Raw genomic sequence first — 20421 nt, 5'->3', positions numbered from 1 at the left:
TGTATCCAGAGTCATGATGCTGCTTGGTTTTCTGTTGTGCCCCTGAAGAGCCTTTCCTCAGCTTTCCACTTTTCCTGTTGGTTCCACAGTGAACCCATACTGTGAGGCAGATAAGCCTGTGTTAGCTTTGTCCCATTCCTAAACCACACACATTTACACACGCACACACACACGTCATACCAACCTTTTATTCTGTGTACTTCCCTCTACCAGCACCATCTGGCATCACTGTATTCACAGGGAAAGTTCTGGTAGTGACTGGGGAAGAACTCCCCCTCTCCCCCACCACTGCAGGGCTCGGCGGACTCTTGCAGCTCAGTCCTCAAGTGCAGGGAGAAGCAGAGCGTGGCAGGATGAGTGGTGTGGCTTGTGCCAGCTCAGTCCCTCAGCGGGCAGCACAGTAACTGCTGTTCACAGTGCTCTGGTTTTTAGAAAGCACATTTTTTGGGTGCCAGGGGAGGGAGGCAGCTCTTTGTCTTGTTGGAGCTGAAACATACAGTATAGCTGCACAGTTGTGCTAAATTAAAACATCTCTTTTCCTGGAGCTTTCCAAAGTTTTTATGCACATCAGCCACACCAACTCTGACTGGTTCATAGGCAATCCTATACATCTGTTTATTCATCAGAACAAAGGAGAAGAGCGCCTATGGTATGCCGCGTTCTGTGCCGAGGCTCTCTGCACTCACGGAGCTGGAGTAGAGGGGAAGGTGGATGCTGAAAGTCGTGCAGTAAGGTGGGATGATGCCCTCTCCTTTTTGCATAAATTAGACCCGAGTTCTTTTACATCTAGCCTCTCAGTAATTCCTGGGGAAAAGTCATTCCAAACAAACCTAGTTGGTAGGCTGGGTATCAGGCAGTCAGCTCAGGGCTTGAGTGACTTCCAGGAATTGGCCCTTGCGATAGTCCCCCAATTCAGCAAGGGCTGACTGAGTTTCTTGTGTGCCAGAAGCAGTGCCTTGCACCGGAGATGCTAGCAAGAGTGAGAGATGTGATTTCTGCTTGCCCATGGGGAAAAACATCACACAGACTGCTTTTAAAATTATGTGATGATTGTTAGTTGTTCATCCAGCAGATAGGGAGGATCCACTGTGTGTCAGCTACTGTTTGAGTCTTTGAAGTAGAGCCCACCGGGGAAACAGCGGCTCCTACTCTTGTGAAGGTTATATTTGACTGGGTGGAGAGACTGCAGGAGGTGGTTTCTCTTTTAGATAAATGGTGAAGCAGGAACTCCCTGAGGAGGTGATTTTATGTGGAGCATGGAGGGAGTAGGAGGAGAGAGTTATGCAGATTCATGAGATGTTCCTGAGAGGGTCACAGTGCACAGAGGGAGGGAAATGCTAGGCCAAAAGAGGCAGCGTGTCAGGGGCTGCTGGGGACTAGGTTGGAGATCAGAGACTGGAGCAGGACGAAAGGAAGAAGGGAATAGGAAGAGGTAAAGCCAAGGAAGCATCAAGGAACAGATGGCCCACGTCCAGACAGGCACTTGTCAGGACTGTATTTTTTACTTTGGTGGGATGGGGAGTCATTAGAGAGTTTCAGGAAGCAGAGCTGACATGGTCTGATTTTTTTTTTAAAGGATTCTGGCTGCTTGAGTAGAATAAATTGTAAGGGACAAGAACAGGAACAGAAGGACCAATTAGGAGGCTGTTTCAGTTACTCAGAGTAGAGAAGAAGGTGGCTTGAACCAAAAAAGTAAATAGTCAGGGAGATGAGAAATTAGAATTCTGGATGTCTTTGAAAGACAGAGCCAAGAGGATTTGTTGATTGATGGGTTGGATATGAAGTAAGAAAGAGAGAGGGGAATGAATCTGAGGTTTGGGGTTGATAAAGTAGGAGGATAAAAGTACCTATGAAATCAGCCCTAGATTAGATCATTGTTTAGTAAACACTCTCCCCCACCTTCTTGTCTCCATTAGAACAATACATTTCCTTCTCCATTGACCCTGGTGTTGGGTATAGCACTTGTTTTACTTAGTGATGTGGGGCCTTGCCAGGCATCATGCATTTTCAGCTGGCCTTGAGGGCTGCTGATCTCTGCCAGGAGATTGTGTCCTAGGCCCCAGAACAGCCTTCCCCACAGACTCCCAGTTGTTTAGGTAGTTGGATTCTGAAATGGTCTGCTGAATAGCCTTATTGTGGGAATACCTGCGTGACAAAGGGACAGAAGTAGACTCAGTGCTTTGGGATATCAACATTGTGGCCCAATTGGAGACTCAGGGATGTTGTCCTAGCAGAAATAAGTAACTGCTGAGTTGTCTAGGCTAAATCAGTATTCAGCCTACGAGGTGGGGAAAGTCATACTCAGCATAAGCCATAAACCAGTACAGAGAGGCAGAAAAGCATGATGCATGAATAGGCAGGGACTAGGAAAGAGGAGTCAAGGTGACAGAAGAGACTTTGGACATGTACATAGGAACTGGATTATGGAGAGATTTGTATTGCTTGAGATGGAGCCTGTATTTGATCTCCTAGGCTGGGGGATCACTAAAGCTAAGTTAAGTGGGAGAAAGTAAGGGTCTGATTTGCAGCTAGATGTGATTCTTCTGTCTCCCTGCAGAGGGCAGTCTCTTTGTTGTGGAAGAGTGTGGCCTGGAGTATACAACTTGGGTCTTTCATAATCACCTGAAGGGATGAATGGAATGGGAGACAGACATAAGGAACAGAGAGGGAATTCAGTATGAAGCATGTTTGGGATATCAATCAATCACTCAAAAGGAGTTTTCCTCACATGTTATGGTCTGGTGGTATTACAGATTATCTCTCTTCTATACAAATTCATTTTCTGTGCTATCACGTGTTAACAAGATAACCGAAAAAAAACATTTTGGGTATTTTATAGTGTTTAGATCTGTCTTGTTTGCTTTGGGTGAAATTTTGAGATGATTACCTTTGATACTCTTGCCACCTTGGGTGCTATTTTTTCTGTACTTAGTATTGGATAACTGATTTCTTCTCCCTCCTTTCTCCCCACCCCCCCCAAATAAATTGAAAGAAAGTCCAAAGAGATTAGGAGCAAACATGTCCTGTGCATCTTATTGGTACTAAGTATATATTGTGAAAACATTTCAGAGAGAAACAGTAATTTGGAATTGGCCTCACTCGATAACATATCCTTCTGAAGGATGATGTCATGACTCACCTAATTATAGATTCAGAATAAGAAATGTGCATGAGATTCATTTCTAAGAGTAATTAAGGTACAGTATGTATAGAAGTAAATTTTAAGAAATTGCCTATGATTGCTAAAAATGCTATTGATTAAGAGGGTTTAATAGCAAGATGGCAAAGTAGCAATTAAAAAAATGTAGAGCCTTGCGGATGATAAAACAAAGAGTAGAAATCAAGTTAGGCAAATCAGTGCTTGTGATTTCCATGCCCAAAGAGCATACTGTACCTTCCCCTTCAGTGCTAAGCCTAGACTGATGCTCTTCTTTGCCACCTCCAAACACCCTCTCAACTCCTCCTCATGACCAGCTTGAAGGTAAAGTCAGGACATATTCTTGAGGAGATACACTGTTGTTTGCCCTAGACTGTTACTGCTTTTTATTCTTGGACTCAGTAGCCTTATCTAAGAGATCTCAATGTTTGAACTAATAATTAACTAACCAAATTCCTTTGTTGGTACATTCCAACCCAGGACATGGCAGGACTTAAGAAATGTTGTGAAAAACACATTGATTTTGGTTTAAGAGTCTTGCTTATGGGAGGCTGAGGAGCCAGGGGGTGTTGGTGGTGTTTGGTAACCAGGGACTGATCTGAGAGCCGTGAGGGCCATACTTGTCTGAAAGTGAAGGTCTTGGGACCAAAGCTGGATGTAAAGGGCTATTATTACCAGCACAGATGGCTACTTTGACTTTCTAAAAGACTTGAAAGGTATTGGTAGAAAGAAATGAGTAAGTTATTTGAATGAGTATAAATCTGATCAGGAAAACCAGATCCCAGTTCTTGCTTTAAACTGATTTATCTAACAAAAAACCAGATGCTGTTAGGAAGTAGGTCTTATCCCAGTTTTGTAAACAAAGACAGTAAAGTTTTTTTTTTTTTGTTGTTGTTGCTTGTTTGTATTTGGTCGTGAGGCTAGGAAGTAGGTCTTACTCCAGTTTTGTAAACAAAGACAGTAAAGTTTTTTTTTGTTGTTGTTGCTTGTTTGTATTTGGTCGTGAGGCTTGAACTGGAAGCCTGGGTGCTGTCCCTGAGCTAAAGAGCTAGTACTCTGCCACTTTGAGCCATAGCTCTCTACTTCTGGTTTTTGAGTGGTTAATTGGAGATAAGAGTCTCATGGGGAATTTTCTGCCCAGGCTGGCTTGGAACTGCAATCCTCAGATCTCAGCCTCCTGAGTAGCTAGGATTATAGGCATGAACCACTGGTGTCTGGCAAGAGTAAAGTTTTGACTTGATTTCATTTATCTTTGCAGCTTCAACTGTCAGCTGTGCACTGATTCCCAGGCTTTTCCTTCCAAGCCCAGCTTGTGTTCTAAGGAGTTGAAGAATCAGTTACAAAGCAGTCATCTCTGTGGTAAGTCCCGCAGACACTTCCGAATCTACATATCCCAAATAGAACACATGGAGTCTTCCATCTAACACCCAAATCAGATCTCCTGCTTACTGTTTCAGGAAGGGGTCCCCATCGCCTCAACTTCTGGAGCTAGATACTCTGGGTTCATCTTGGTCCCTTCCAATGAGTTTCCAAGATCTATGGATTCTGGTTCAAAGTATCTCTGTGTCTGATCCTTAATCCCCACAACCATGCTCGTGGTCTTAATTTGACTCTTCTTCATTTATTGTCTAGACTTCCATAGTATTTCACTGATTGATCTGTTTACCAATAACAGCCCTTTCTACCCAGATACAAAACCATCATTCTTTTTGATAAAAACATATAAGAGCAAACCCTTTATTATCTTTATTATCAGAATGATCAGATCTCAATATCTCTATCTGACAATTCCCCTTTAGTAATACCCATCCCATAAACCAAAGTTTTCTCCATCCGTGCCTGTCACCCAAGTACACATATTCATCTGCCTTGATACCTTTCTTTCTCTTACTCCGTTGTCAAACTCCTACTCATTCTCCAGGGCTCTCCAGCTTCTTCCTACCCACACTCTCCCCCTTTTATAAAGACAGGGCCTGGAGCTATTCTCACATGCATTCCTAATACCACACACAGATGGCACATAGAAAGAGGACAACCATTCCGAGATAAATACTTTAACCGTTCTTGATCTATTTCCTCATCTGTAGAATGGGAATAATAACAATCTGTTCTTAAATCTCAGTTCTGATGTTGTTTGTGACACATATAAGGTTCTGGGTTTAAACATGAGCATTGCGAAATGTGTGTATGCGTATAAATGTGTGTGCTGTTACGGTAATGTTCTGTAGCTCTGTGTAGCAGAAAGAGCTATAGAAACAAGGAATTATTAAGAGATTACTTAGTTCAAATACCTGGCTTATGAGTGAGGACAGTGAGCTGCAGAGACATGAGCTGAATGAGCCCAGGTCACCTAGAAGCTTATAGGACAGATTTTTCTACCCTACTGCTGCTGGAATCTCTCATCAAGGCCCATAGGATCATCACTGGTGCCGTGTCATTTATGACCTATATCACATCCTGGTACAAGACTCCAAGCCATTGGGTTCCCTCAGGTCATCTTCACAGTTTGACTACACGCAAGCATTCCATTGTTATTTATGTGAAAGATTTGCGTGAAGGGTCAACTCAACACTGTGATTAAAGTTGGATTTTTAAATATATAATCTCAGAGAAGGTCCTATTTAGAGGAATAAATTCTGGCTCCTGACTTTTGTTTCAGCCTAATTTAAATCTCTTTCTTCTGCTTGCACATATTCTGGAGCTCATTTCCATGTTTACGTTAAAATAGCTGTTTAAAGCACATAAAATATCAACTTTCTAATGTGCTGTGGTAAAGTACTGAGTGAATTCGTTGGAGTGTAAACTTCAAACAAAATAATCATCTAAGAAGAGAAGGGAAATTATCATCAGAAAGACTCTTTCTTTAGCATTCCTAAGTGTGAAGAAAAAAGGCCCAAACCACTGTTTGCAAGGAGCTGTTAACTGAACAGAAATAGCCAGGTCTAAGCAACCTAAGCATCTACATTATGAGTAAGTTAGTGGAGAGAGCGGGAGAGGGGGTGAGGAGAAAGAAGGGTAGGGAGGTAGAAGTGGAGAAGGAAATTTCTTAACAGTTCACTGTGTCTTCTGAATTTTCTAAGCATTTGTCAACCAGTAATTGGCATCTTGTTCTAGAGTCCAGGAAAACAGGTTATTATTATTAATTTTAGGCTGTAGACATTGGAAAAAAATCACAGAACTATAAAAGGATATTTGAATAGCCCTTTTCTGTTGAGTACTGAGAGTACTAGAAAATTTTCACCTCCGTCATTTTAGTATTTTTATAATATTACATTATACAATATATAATAATACACATCTATATTGTCAGTAATCGGGTTTAGACTCAGAGTCTCCTGCTTGCTCAGCTTGTTTGCTTGGCTGGGTGCTCTACCACTTTAGCCACACTTCCAGTACAGCCTTTTTATTATTTTAGAGATGGAGTCATGCAGACTCTTCTGCCCAGAATGGCTTTGAACTTGATTCTCTAGATCTCAGCCTCTTGAGTTACACTTCTTATATTGATATATAATTCTTATATTGTCATTTTAAGAGTATTTTGATGTCTCTTACATCATACTGACTCTACCATAACCAGAGCTTGTGACTCTTCCCCGCCAGACCTTTTGCCGATGACGGGTTGATAGAAGAGTAAGGGTAGGATGGTATCACAGCACAAGATTCATTAAAAAAAACAACAACAAACTGCTGAAAGAGAAGTGCGTGGCCTCCTATTGTTCAGGCGGCCTGTGATCTGAAAGGAGCCCAGGCCAGCCAGCCTGTGCAGAGAGTATTTACTTCAGAGTTCCTTATCTGCACATTATGCTCGAGTGTGTGGCATCCATAGTAGGTAGTAACCACACAGTTTACAAACTAAAAGAGCAACACACCCAGTTCATCCATGTCAAAAGAGATTTCTAGCTCATGACACCTGAATGATGTATATATGTTTCTCACGTTTTAGTCACATGCAGTTCTTTCCGGTTTTTTAATTGGCATCAGTGGGAATCTGTCTGTCATCCAGAGCCTGCAATGTGAGCCCCAGGCTCTGGTAACTCAGGGGCTGAGAGAAGAAGGCAAGAACAATGCAGCCTAAACACTGAACTCTGCAAGAATCCTGAAATATGGAAAACAGCCTTTAAACGCCATAAAATGAACTGGATGTGGCTTTTGAGTTTCTATTATAATTTGTGGATGAAAAATGCCTGCCTGTCTGCCTGCCAGGTGCCAGTAGCTTAGGCTTTTAATTTTAGCTACTCAGGAGGCTGAGTTCTGAGTTTGAAGCCAGCCTGGGCAGGAAGGTCCATGAGACTTTTATCTTCAGTTAACTTCAGGCAAAAAGCCAGAAGTAGAGCTGTGGTTCAAGTGGTAGAGTGCTAGACTTGAGCAAAGAAACTCATGGACAGTGCTTAGGGCCTGAGTTCAAGTCTCAGGACTGGCACAAAAAGAAAAAAAAACACCTTGTGTTTAATAGGCAGATGTGTAATCATGCTCACTGCTACCCCTTCCTTCTTAATTAAGAAGGAATGTTCTCGCAAGACCCTTCTGCCCATAGACTTGACTTTGATTTGGTCACTGATGGTTTACAGAAGGGCTTTTGTTTAGGAAGCTGCAAGATTCCAAACTGTCTATACAGCTTTGTCATGATTTTACAAGACAACCAATCTTTTTTTTGTGTGTGCCATTTCCTTAATTTTCATTTATTTCAAGTGGAAATAGCTCGAGGTGGCTGCTGTGTGGGGTGCAGCTTGGCAGAGGCTGGGAGAGGGGCTGCGTCCCTGAGGCCACTCAGCCCCACCACCGCACAGGCCGGAGAGCACTCTGCCTCCAGCTCCTGCTCCCTTTTTTCTTTTAATTTATTTTTTTTTACTGTGAAAATACTGTACAGAGGGGTTACAATTACATGGGCAAGATAATGAGCACATTTCTTATCAAGCATTGTAGCCTCCTCCTTTGTTTCCCCTTCCCATCCTCCCCCCGCCCCCTCACCCAATCCTCCCCCCATCCTCCCGCACCAAAGTTGTAAAGTTCATTTTTTGACATAATGACTTTACATCTCATTGTTGAAATGAGTTTGCCTGTATCCCCGTTTTTTTGGCGGGGGGGGTCCTGTCTTTGGGCCTGAACTCTGGGCCTGGGCGCTGTCCCTCAGCTCTTCAGCTCAAGGCTAGCGCTCTACCACTTGAGCCACAGTGACACTTCCGGCTTTTTTCTTTTTGCTTATGTGGTGCTGAGGAATCGAATCCAGGGCCTCATGAATGCAAGGCAAGCGCTCTACCACTGAGCCACCTTCCCAGCCCTGTATCCCTGTTTTAACGATTTGTTTTTTCCCTTCCCCTCCACATACACCAACATCATATATAGTGAAAGCAGGGGTTATACCAGGGGGAGGGACATACAAAGCAACAAAGACATAATCTTATAAATATGTTAGAAACAATTGCATGAAAGATCCTTCTTTCTTTTTTTCTTTTTTCTTTTGTCAGTCGTGGGGTTTAAGCTCTAGGCCTGGGAGCTGTCTCTGAGCAATTCAGCTCAAGGCTCTTGCTCTACCACTTGAGCCATAGCACCACTTCTAGTTTTCTGCTGTTTTTTTTCTTTTTTTTTTTTTTTGGTGATTAAGTGATTACATAATTTCCCAAATTTCACAGTATTGTGGGATAATGATGCTCATTTAAAGTCACAAACTAATTCTAACTTTCCTGGAACAAATTGTCTATCACGTTCTATAACATATATCAGTGTACACATATACACCATACATGTGATCCAGCAGCATGGGGATATTTAGTAGTGGTTCGACCAGATGAGTGGGAGTTCTTTGTTTCTTAAGCCTTGTTAATTTTGTCGTATCACCTAACATTTTGGATTTAACATCCACTTATCAGGGAGACCATGTACCGTTTGTCTCTTTGCTCTTGGCTTACCTCGCTCAACCTGATTCCTTCTAGCTCCATCCATTTCCCTGCAAATGCCATTATTTTGTCATTTCTAATGGCTGCATAATATTCCATTGTGTATAGATACCAAAATTTTTGGATCCATTCATCTGTGGTGGGGCATCTGGGTTGTTTCCATATCCTAGCTATTGTGAACAGTGCTGCAATAAACATGGAGGTGCACATGTCCTTGTATATTGGTTCCTGTTGTTCAGGGTAGATGCCTGGAAGTGGTATGACTGGGTCATAAGCGAGGTCAATATTTTGCTTTCTGAGGACCCTCCAGACTGCTTTCCAAAGTGGTTGTATAAGTGTATATTCCCACCAGCAGTGTAATAGGGTTCCTCTTTCTCCATATCCCCTCCAGCATTTGTCATTGGCTGACTTACGGATGTGGGACATTCTGACTGGGGTAAGGTGGTATCTCAGGGTTAAGACAACCAAACTTTACAGGGAATACAACAGTAGCTAGATTTTCTTACTCAGCAGTGGTCTAGGAATACTCAGCCCTAGGAATATAACTGTGGAGGAGTGGGTGAAGTATCAGGAGACCGAACACTGGGGTAGACTGGAAAGCCCAGGACAGAAGCATGCACATTTGGGAACAGGTGGGTAATGAAGGTGTCATTGCAGATGAAGAGGGAAAGTAGATGACACTAATCATGTGGAGAAAAGCAAAGACTGAGAGATACTTGTTCTACATACAAAGCAAACTCCATTAGACTAAAGACTTAAACTTGATGAGGAAGTCTAGGAAAGTAGTGAAAGGGAGCAAGTGAGAGAGGAGAACATCTTCATGACCTCGAGTGGGAGTATCTATTATCACATCCTTTTGTCCCATTATATTTTTTACCCTGCTGTCATTGAAACTAAGCATAAAAATAGACTGTTTCCTGGGTATTTGGCTTTTTTATTTCTAAAGGCTCCTGTGTCATATAGAACTTTGTTAAATGAAGTTTTCTCACATGCCTTTCTCTTAGTAACCTATTTTTTTTGTTATGGGACTGCCAGCCATGACTCTGTGATAGAAGAAAAAGACATTATATTCTTTTCACCCCTACACAGATAAGTGACAGACTGTGAGAAGTCTGTCTGAAACAGTGTCTGAAATAGGGAATGGCTGTCTAGAATATGTAAGGAAATCGTGCAAGAAAATGTAAAACTATTTCAGGACAGAAGCCCTGGGTGAAGGGAGCTAGAAGAGGCGATTCACAGGAAGGAGAAACTCATATTGCTAACCAACACATGGAGTGCTCAGCCTTACTAGCAGCTGGAGAGGTGCAAGTTAAAGTGACTACATTCTTCATGCTGGCCAGCATGAAGAAGCAGGACAGTATGTAATAACAGCAGTAGATGACAAAGCAAGGCCTTGGGGAAGGGAGCTTAAATGTGGTCAGGGCTTCTGTGAGCAGCTTGTTTGTTGTGATTGGTGAAATTAACCATGGAAATTTCTTCCTGGGTCTGGAACACTTTATAAAGAGAAACGTAAGGGGGTGGGGCACGGGGATGTTCTTTGCAGGCTCACTGTGCAAGTTAAAGACAATCCAGGTGGCTCTGGCCATGCGCTTGAATAAAAAGAGTAGCTGCAGGGAGTGGAATACTAGACAGTGGACAGTAGACAGGAGCAATGGACCAGGTTTACACCCAGCAACACAGAGAGAAACACATAGAAAACAGTGTTGCGTGACAGAGTGAGAATGGCCAGAACTCTGCACCATACCTCCTTGCACACACTTTATAAACAAGCACGCACAAACCAGCGGCATGCTTTCTAGTAGTCTCCACTAGGATGTAAACTCCACAAAGGAAGAGATTACAGGATTTTGATGACGCTACGTATTTCCAGCCTCTATAATTTTGAGGATACATTAGCTACAAAAGATATACTTTTAAAAATCAGTAACACACACCCGTCTACATATCTCCGTATCTGAATACACAGAGGTGGGTGCTTCTGTGGGAGTGTAGAGTCGGGGGGAAGGGGGAGAGAGAAACAGAAATACAGTGATTCGATTCACCAGCTGAGCGTAGTATTAACCAAAGTGTTGTCACCCAGGGACAGCGGGAACTCCAGGCAGAAAAATAACAAAATAGGACTTATTCTTAGATGGTAAGATTCTAGTGTTTTGTTCCCCCTGCTCTTTTGTATTCTCTGAAAAGTCTATAATGAGTCGTTTTATTTGCCTTAGGCCCAAGTCTAATGCTGAAACAGGCCTTTCTCATAGCAAGAGGGGAGGGCCTGCCAGGCTAAGTTTCCTGCCAGTGCTTTTGTCAGTGGCCCTTTCTACCTTTACTTCTCTGCCTCCTTCAGCACCAGACACAAACACACCATCCACACGTACATACACACCTTTGGGGAATTCTCCTACGTCTCCTCAGATTTGTGCCTTGGTCAACAAAATGCACCATTAGTTTTTTCTCTCTGCTCTAGCCTGGTCTGCTAGCTTAGTACTGTCTTTGGCTTCCCAGAATAACTGGATTCTGGCTTTCTCTCCAGCTCGACTGTGAGGCTCTGCCTGATTCTTGGTATCAGCCTTCTCCAGTTCATCTCAACTTGGTCCTTTCTCCCATGTACTAGCTTGGATAGTGTCTTCTACTCCAGTCCTTCCTGAGATGGAAGAATATGACCTTACTTGGTAATTAGATAGTAGTTATAATTAATTATGAAGTCCTATTAGAGTGTATGTGTGCGTGTGTGCGTGCGTGTTTGCATGCGTGTGTGCGTGCGTGCGTGTGTGTGTGTGTGTGTGTGTGTTTGTGTGGAGGCTTTAATCCTGAAAGACTGATGTCCTTATAGGAAGAGACAAATACACAAGGAAGTTGTCATGACAGTAGAAGAGATTTGAATGATATGTCAGCAGCACAGGATTGGTGGCAAAGTATCAGACATTAGGAAAAGGCAAGGAAGAGTCTTTGCTGAGAACCTTCAGAGGGTGCAAGATGCTGCTAATACCTTGACTTTGGAGTTTAGCTCCCAGTACTGTGATTTGGAGAAATTATGTTGTCCTAATTCATCAAGATTTTACTAATTTGTATGGCAGCACTAGGAGATCAGTACACACACTGTATTCAATTGTGTGTCCAAAAGGAGGATTTTTGGTGCCCTGAAAGGTCTTTCCTGCACTTACTGCCCTTTTGGCTAGCCATTTCCAAAGCTCAAACTGTAAGGAAAGAGGCAGAAGATAGGAGAGGTCTACGCCGTGCTTATGTCTCTGTGAGCTCCAGTTTGACCCAATGAGTGATAAGATTCAATCATTTTCTACTCGCTCCATGAAGCCAAGTCTAGAAAATGCAGTGGAAAGATGGAAATCCTCCTGTTGGATCCTTTCCAGCCTGGGATGACCAGTGGGGGATGTCCAGTAACTGTGCCGCCAGCGCCTTGCAGTGAGTAGTGTGGCCAGCTGTGGCACACAGTTCTACCTCCAGATGTCAGGATACACTGGAATCCACATCACCGTCCTGCCCTCTTCCTGCTTCCCTGGGTGTCTGACAAGGGGGAGAAGTTGCAGAGCTGACTCTGCTTTGCTTCCTTCTCTCCCTGTGCCTCTCCACTGCCCAGTTCATCATTGTGACACACCAAAAGAGCCCCAAGATGGGAGAATCGGGACTAGGGGTACTCATCACAGAGCTCTCCAGAAGGTCACATCCTCTGACTGTGCGGTGATTCCATCTGCGATGATGCTCTGAGAAGCCTGGGCCTTCTGGACCCAGGTGCCATTCACCTCCTTCTAGGAAGGACCTTGTTCACCTGCAGAAATCTTCCAGTACCTTCTGTTCTTATCCTCTCTGACCCATTTCCTCCGGAAAGCAGATTGGACCTTTTCTAAACTGCAGAGATGACTCACCCACGTTCCTGTTGAAAGCTTGCAATTTCCCTCCATTCCCCTTAGAACAAAGCCCAACTTTTTATGTGAATACCCAAGGTAAATCCTTGGCCAAGATTCTTATCAGGACTTATCACCTGTTACTGCTTCCCTACCACAGATCTACACCAAGATAGTAACATTTCTTAGAGCGAGCCTCTTCCGCCACAGCGGGCTGTTACATCAAGCTTTTCTATGCCTGGGACCCTCTTTCTCACTCTTTGTTGTGTGCTCCTCTTGGGTCCCACTCAAATATTGCCTTCTCTGAGAAATCTTTAAACACGTTAATGTAGGCTCCCTCATGCACAGATTCAGTGTTCCACTAAGTTGGCTCTCTTAAAACTTCCCTTTATAGTTTGCAATGCTGAGTTTATTTTTATGACAATATGAAGATTTCTCCTCTCCGCTCCTCCAGTAGATAATAAGCTGCTTGAGGGCAAGAGCTTTGTGTACTTCATTTATTACCTTATCATCACACCTAACCCAGAGCCTGTGACTTAGACTAGATTCTTAGTAAGTAATTCTTGCACAAGTGCTGAATTTACAGCTAACCCTATAACTAGGGTTCATCTACTTCTGACATTCCTTGAGCCTGTTAGCCCTGTGCCTCTGTCACCATCCTGATGTATTCTTTCCAAATTGAGTCTCAGGATGGCTTTGCTCTTAACACAGCGTTGGGCCTCCATGCTGACATGGTGTGCACCATACTTGGCTGATGCCACCCTACTACTATGATGAATTCAGACAGCATTGTGGCTTCTTTTTTTCAGAGGAAAAAAAAAAACCCTTGCATTTCCATTTAGTTTAATTTGTGCCACTACTCACTGGCTAATTTTTTTGTAGCACTGTCTCCATTTTCTCTGTATCTCTTGATATTTCAGACTGATAGTCGCACTTGTATAGGAAATGATTTTTCCCATTTTTTTGTGCGTGTAGTGATGAATCTTTTCCATACAGATATTTTTCAAAACATAATCTCTGTCTGCGTTTGGCAGGAGCTCTGTCTGCCTGTTTCCTCCCTCCTCCTCTTTTGCTTCTCTATCTTCCCAGCCCACGTCGCTTCTTTTCATAGTAATATTTTAGCAGCACTCTTAGTTTATTTGGTTTTAGTGGTCTGCATTTTTCCAATTGGAAAATATACCCTTGGCCTATTTTTTTTTTTATCATGTGCAGCCTAGACTTTTCCTTGTTCTGGAACGCACTGCTGAAGGGGCGAGATCTTAGCCCGAATCAGGAAGACCCTCTAAATAGAGAAGACGCTGAGAGTTAAGATGCATTCATTGGAAGGAGAACTCTGGTGCTGATCCAGTGGGCATGGAGAAACCAGAAGGACTGTCCTCTTAAGCTCTCGGATGAAAACATACTTAAGTTATGTTTATTATGACGAGGCTCTCTGCAGGCATTGCAGGTTCATGTCCTGAGGGGTCACTATTTATAAATCATTCACATTAGGCAGTACTGGGGTTTGAACTCACATCCTGACACTTGCTAGGAAGGTGCTCTGCCTCTTAAGCCACACACGCATTTTTCTTTCTCACTTTTGTTCCCAGGGAGCTGTGGTGACCCGGGAATGCTACTACTCCCAGATTCTTTGATTGGTTGAGATAGAATCTCTGGAACTAGTTTTTTGCCTGAGCTGGCCTTGAACTTTCGTCCTCCTCATCTCTGCCTTCCCAGTAGCTAGGATTACAAATGTGAGCCAATAGTTCTGGATCATTTGTTTAGTTACTGAAACAATGCATACTGAGCACTTAACATGTATCAGGACACTAGAGGTTAACTAGGATGAAGTGTATAAAGTTATTAGCAACTCAGTGGATCATGGTGTGACTTATAGAGCTGAGCAGATTAAGGTAATAAAAAATATCTGGGTGGGGAAGCTGACAGTCTAGTTTGGACTATTTACAACTGAAGTATCTAAGCTCATCCTCTCACCCTCCATTATTTTCAACAGCAAAGTTAACTTCTAATAGATGTCCAAGATCACATGGTTGGTAGGTTCTGGAACCCAGACCAGTCTGATTCCAGAGCCAAAGCCATGGCTCTGCCCTGCCAGCTATGAAGACATGGGTGAACTGGGTGTTCACAGGACCTTGCCCTTGTCTTCTTTTAGTAAAATGGCGTCCTTTATCCTTCTCAAATACCTATTAACCAATGTACACCGTCTCTCTATATTTCAGAGGCTGATTCTCTTGGCACAAAGCTAGAAGAGCAACATCATTTAATTTTAAGCATTATTTGTGATCTAATGAGAAATTTCCATTAAAGGACACATTAATTAGCTAATTTTCTAATGATGAGTCAGTAATGATGCTCTGGCCAAAGTGCTCATCCAGACATGCAGACAGCAAAATAGAAAAGACCAAGGAACCTTGGGCAGAGTTATCTTCATCTCATTTCCTGAGCCAGTCCCTAGATCTTGCTCTCACATATGGGGACCTGTGACCAGACACACATACTCAGACTGCACACACTTGAGCATTCCTAGACCACACCTCATCTGCACATGCCTTGTGAGGCACTGGCCCATCAGCTGAATTCTGCAGCCTTTCCTCTTGTTTATCTTTGGATGTTCAAGCACAGGGAGAGAGTGACACAGCAGATGAAGGTTTTGGTGATGATTGAGGACCTTCCCGCCATGCTTCTTTTTGTTTTGGCAGTCCTGAAGTTAGAGCTCACCTCTGCTAGACGGGCACTAGCGAGTGTTCCCTGTCCCCAGCTGCTTCAGACCCACGTACGCCACCCACAAGACACCCTTTCAACACCTGCAGCCTTCACTCCTTAAAAGCTCTTTCCCAGTGAGAAAGGAGACAATTTTTAAATCGTTTCCCACATGTTAAGCAGATATTTGTTTATACTACCAGCAAGCTTTCATCCTTCAAGGAAACGCATTAAACTAGGGTGTTAGTTCATAACATTTACCCATCCTAAGAATATCCAAAGCATGTGATAAACTGATAGAAATTCTAGAGCAAGGCAAGCAGCGTATCCTCCTGCCCAGCATGGGCCTTTACTAGCTTCCTGCCTCCCTGGCTCCAGATGGCCACGGTTCACATGCACTCTGAGCTCTCAGAGCCGCAAACACAGCCACTCCTCCTCCTCTTCTGTCTCTTCCATTGTGAGAAGTTTGCAAGCAGATGACAAACCATCACCTCAACATCTTTACCTTCCACAATGGGATCACACTAGAATCATAACAGGTGGCAAATTGGTCTGCTTTATCACTGTTTGCAATTTTAATCTGTAGTATTTTAGGCCCAGAGGGGTTTTTTTTAAATGGGTCTGAAAATGACAGCACAAACATTGATCCATAATTCATCATCTATTTTTCATAATATATTTGGTTAACAGTCTATTGACAAACAGGTCATTAACGCTTGAAGCAGGATGAAGCCACCAGGTCAGCTTGGTACCCCCCACTCATCCCCTCTGAGGTCTGGAAGAATAAATTGCTGTGACCAAAGAGCAAATCACAACCCCTGTGCTGGCTCCTTGTCAACAGGAAGGGCCTTCTCGTAAGCAGCTTCGCTGGTTTTCAGAACAAGCTGATGTTAAATAATGGCGGCACACTGCTGGCTGGGCTTCCACAGTTCCTTAACATGCGAGTATTGGAGGCTTTAAACTAAAGCATGTGAGCATGCAAGAAAGGTAACTGCAATATATCCTGCTTTCTTTCTTCCCACGCCCTAACTTGACTCATAGTATTCTCCTGTCACTCTTGTTTTATGTCCCCACTGGGGCATAGCTGCCACCATAACTCTGAGGAGTTAGAGGAAAGATTGACTCTCTAATCAGCTGAAACATCACTACTACAGATCATCAGCATACACAGATACCCTGCAAAGGAATTTGACTAGGAAGACATCCTGGGACTGAGAGGGACCCTGCGTCGTTCTATCAGGATGATCCATTAAGAAAACCAAACAGACGGATTCAGCAGAGCTGCAGAGGCCTCTCTGTGCTCTCCGTGGCAGGACCTGTAAGCCAGCGGAGCTGCTCCAGATGCCCCTACAGAAGGAGAGACTATTACTCCGCTGGATGAGGAACTTTGAGTAGTCCAGCTCACACCAGTATTCCCTTTCCGTAGTTCCTAGAGAATAGATGAATTGCTTAGCCAAATGTAACTGTCAATATTGACAGTTCTCCCAAGCTCCATTTTAGGTAAGACTGAGAAGCACCATGTATCATATGCTGGCCCTCAGTTATTTAACACATGCGCTTTAGCCCCTTTTCTTGCTGGAGTCTTTCTCAGAGCTCTTCAATTTTACCATTTCCATCAAACACCTCTTCTTAAATCTATAAACCATCAGCTGAAACGATTGCCCTTCTAGAGTTTCCTTCATTCTCTTTATCAAGTACATCTGGAATGCTTACTAGTTTACCTGGTACCATTTAAGGTACTGGGAAATCACTACTGATCCAAGAAGATTAGAGAGACATAAAGAAATTCTTGAGCAGATATATAATTTTCCAACCAAAAAGAGTGGCTTGCTAGGAGCCACGTGACTACAGCTACAATTTCCTGGAAACTTGACATGGGCTACCCTTCTTGTCAATGACTTGCCTCTATTTTAGTAATAAAATAACTCACACAAAATGACGCAGGCAGTGGAATTCAAGCTTGTTATGAGTTTTGTTCCCTAGTCAGAAAGAGTCACTCCAAAATGAGTGTTTGAAAGGAAGTGGAGGATGACACATTTCCAATGAGACCCCATAGCTTTTTACATAATTGATGATGTCAGGCTGTCTCTATAACTTGTGATTACACAGGCAACAATATGTGGTCCCTTAGAACTAGATCAGATTCATCAAGAGTGCATTGTAGCATCCACCTGCTTGCTCATTATTCTTTTATTACAGTTTGACTTCTTTCCTGCTAAGCGTTTCCCTGAGATTTATAATGTCAGGGAATACACAGGCAATGATAGCTGAATAAGTAATAAAGTTCTAAAGGAACAGTTATGCTAATTTATAACACACCATTTGTTGGCAATCTAAAAGACATTTCAAACGAAGGTAACTAGAGTGATGTTAATAGCCAGCAAATGTCTTTGTCTCTGAGTCTGAGTAAATTATTGCATTGTAGAAAGGATTTGTCATTAGGTTAGTAGTAGTGTTTTATTGTCCACAGTTTTCATAATTTACTTTAAAATCTCATACTAAATATTTTCAAAAAGCTTCCAATGTTAGATATTATGTATACCACAAAGTATGTGGGATTTAGGTTTTACTAAAGGAAACAAATGGCTCAGATGTATTTATAAATAGTAATCTACCAAAATTTATTTAGGATGGCAGATGTGAAATGGTCCTAAAAACCATTTTTTTTACCAGAATTATCTATGTTCATGGATTTAGCAATTTCTTCCACATAGTCTATGTCTGAAGACTTGTGTACACACAAAACTCCCAATCTTCATCAGGAAAATCCTTAGCCTCCGGTGAGGTTAGTAGGTGAATGAAATAAGGAAAGAAAAGGTGAACAGCTATAATCTGGGGAAGTTCTTTGGATAATCTCCCCAGCTCCGTCCCCCAAGTTTCTAGGTGAGGCCTTGGACACTGCAGGAATTATGGAAGTAGCTCCAGTTCAGGGAGGGGTCTAACTTGGAGGGCCAGATGGAATAAAATAAGCTTAACTGCAAGATCAGGTATCTCTCACTGGTACTTTTCTCAAACCTCCTGCGAGCCTAGCTGATCCACTCCTCACTCATGGTCTCACAGATGCACATCTGAACTCTCCCTCACATGAGTCTCACCAAATCCTCTCATCCATCTTGTCTACCAGCCAGATGCATTTCCAGACCTCTAGCTTTCCTCACTTCTAATTCCTTAATCACAAACTTCTAGTGGACCTCCATTTCCTGCAGTATAACATTCGAAGCGCACAGCCTGACCTGACCAGCCCTCTGAGGTGTGTTCCAGCTCCTCTTTTCAGTAGCAAGTCTGTGCTTCTGGTCACAGGGAGCTGCTTTTCTCCCTGCTCTGGGATCTTCTCCCCTTGCTGCATCGAGATGCCTCCAGGTACTTTGCTTTTTCCACACATCCCAGTCCTCCTGTGCAGTAAGACCCAGTCCTGTTCCATTTACTCCTGTGAGACCTCCCTGAATGAAATGGCTCTCAGGGATGACTCCCCCCTTTCTCTGTGGTGGTACTCATCCTTGGTCCCATGAGGGAACAGCTCACAAACTGACACCTTGTTTGAGCAATGTACTTTTTACTTGTAGGTGACATCTTTTCTCAGTTTGATTGCCATCTCTGTGTGTGACACATCTTTGAGTGTTGCATGACATTTATACTGTAGTGGTCTCTGATCAAATGAGAGAATGAGAAATAATTAGCTTAGGTGTAGTTCCTGTTCTCTCAGGCACTTTTCTGCAGTGAAGAGCCCCATTGTCATTTAGCTGCAAGCAAGTAAAGCTTAGCAGCTCAGTCCAAGCACAAGGCTCTGGGTGCTTGTTTGCTGGAATGACTGAAGAGTGGATTCTGGTGTCTGAGTGTCTAGAACAAGTTTCCTACTTAGCAGCTGTCCACTCTCCCTATCTCTGGCTTTGTACGTAATCATGGTTGTTGAAGAAGTTAAATAAGATCACATAGGCAAGGTAATTAATGCTTGGCATATAGTAAGCATCAACTATAAGTGTTTGATTTTACAATTAAATACAATTTCTCACACTGGGTCCCAGTTTTCCAGCAGCAGTGTCAGTGGGCAGAAAGACACAGGATCACTCTTGACTAATGGCTCTGGAGCTGCACCTCCACTCTTTGGGCTGGCCTTGGGAGGTGGAGGTGGTCTCAGGGTGCCTTGGGCTCATGTACCGGCATGATGTAGCTAACTCTGTAGGGACAGTTCTTTTTCTTTTTGTTCTGGGTTTTAACTTGGCCTTGAGTTCTCACTTGTCTGGTTTTTTTTCACTCATGGTTGATGGTCTGCCATTTGAGCCAAACCTCCAGGTCGAGATTTTTTGCTGGTTATTTAGAGATAAGACTCTGGGATTTGTCTACTCAGGTTGGCTCTGACCTGCAGGCCTGAGATTTCCAGCTCGTGGGTAGGGAAGATGACAGGTGTGAGCTGCCTGGCTGGAGACACTGTTATTTTCCCTTCTTTGTGCTGCCTTCGAGGTCCATTGACAGGACACTGGCAGTGGCTTGCTGTGTGTAAGAAAGGCCGGGTAGTTCACACCTGTAACCCAGCCCTGAGGAGGAGGCAGAGGCTGGCCTGAGCTGCCCAGTGAGACCCTGTCTCACACACACATTGTGTCCTGAAGCCTGCCAACAGCGCTCAGAGCGAGAGCTGGGGGAGGCAAGTCAAAACCACACAACCTCGGAGATGGGGGGGGTGGCAGAGCTGAGGCCTCCCTGAGATGGGGGGCAGATCAGAGTCCTCCCTGAGATGGGGGGCAGAGCTGAGTCCTCCCTGAGATGGGGGGGCAGAGCTGAGTCCTCCCTGAGATGGGGGGCAGAGCTGAGGCCTCCCTGAGATGGG

At 43.5% G+C, this 20421-nt stretch overlaps 1 protein-coding gene across 1 annotated transcript in view; it reads right to left on the bottom strand.

The window, feature by feature from the left end:
* Positions 1 to 20421, bottom strand: part of LOC138809383 (short transient receptor potential channel 7) — a 119560-nt gene that overhangs the window by 90352 nt on the left and 8787 nt on the right. The gene's annotated exons all lie outside the window — the stretch shown is intronic.

This window comes from Dipodomys merriami, unplaced genomic scaffold (genome assembly GCF_024711535.1).
Source record: "Dipodomys merriami isolate MVZ:Mamm:240054 unplaced genomic scaffold, mDipMer1.0.p SCAF_496, whole genome shotgun sequence".
Classification (NCBI taxonomy): domain Eukaryota; kingdom Metazoa; phylum Chordata; class Mammalia; order Rodentia; family Heteromyidae; genus Dipodomys; species Dipodomys merriami.
Note: the sequence above shows the minus strand (reverse complement) of the source record. Positions and strands in the feature narration are given on the sequence as shown.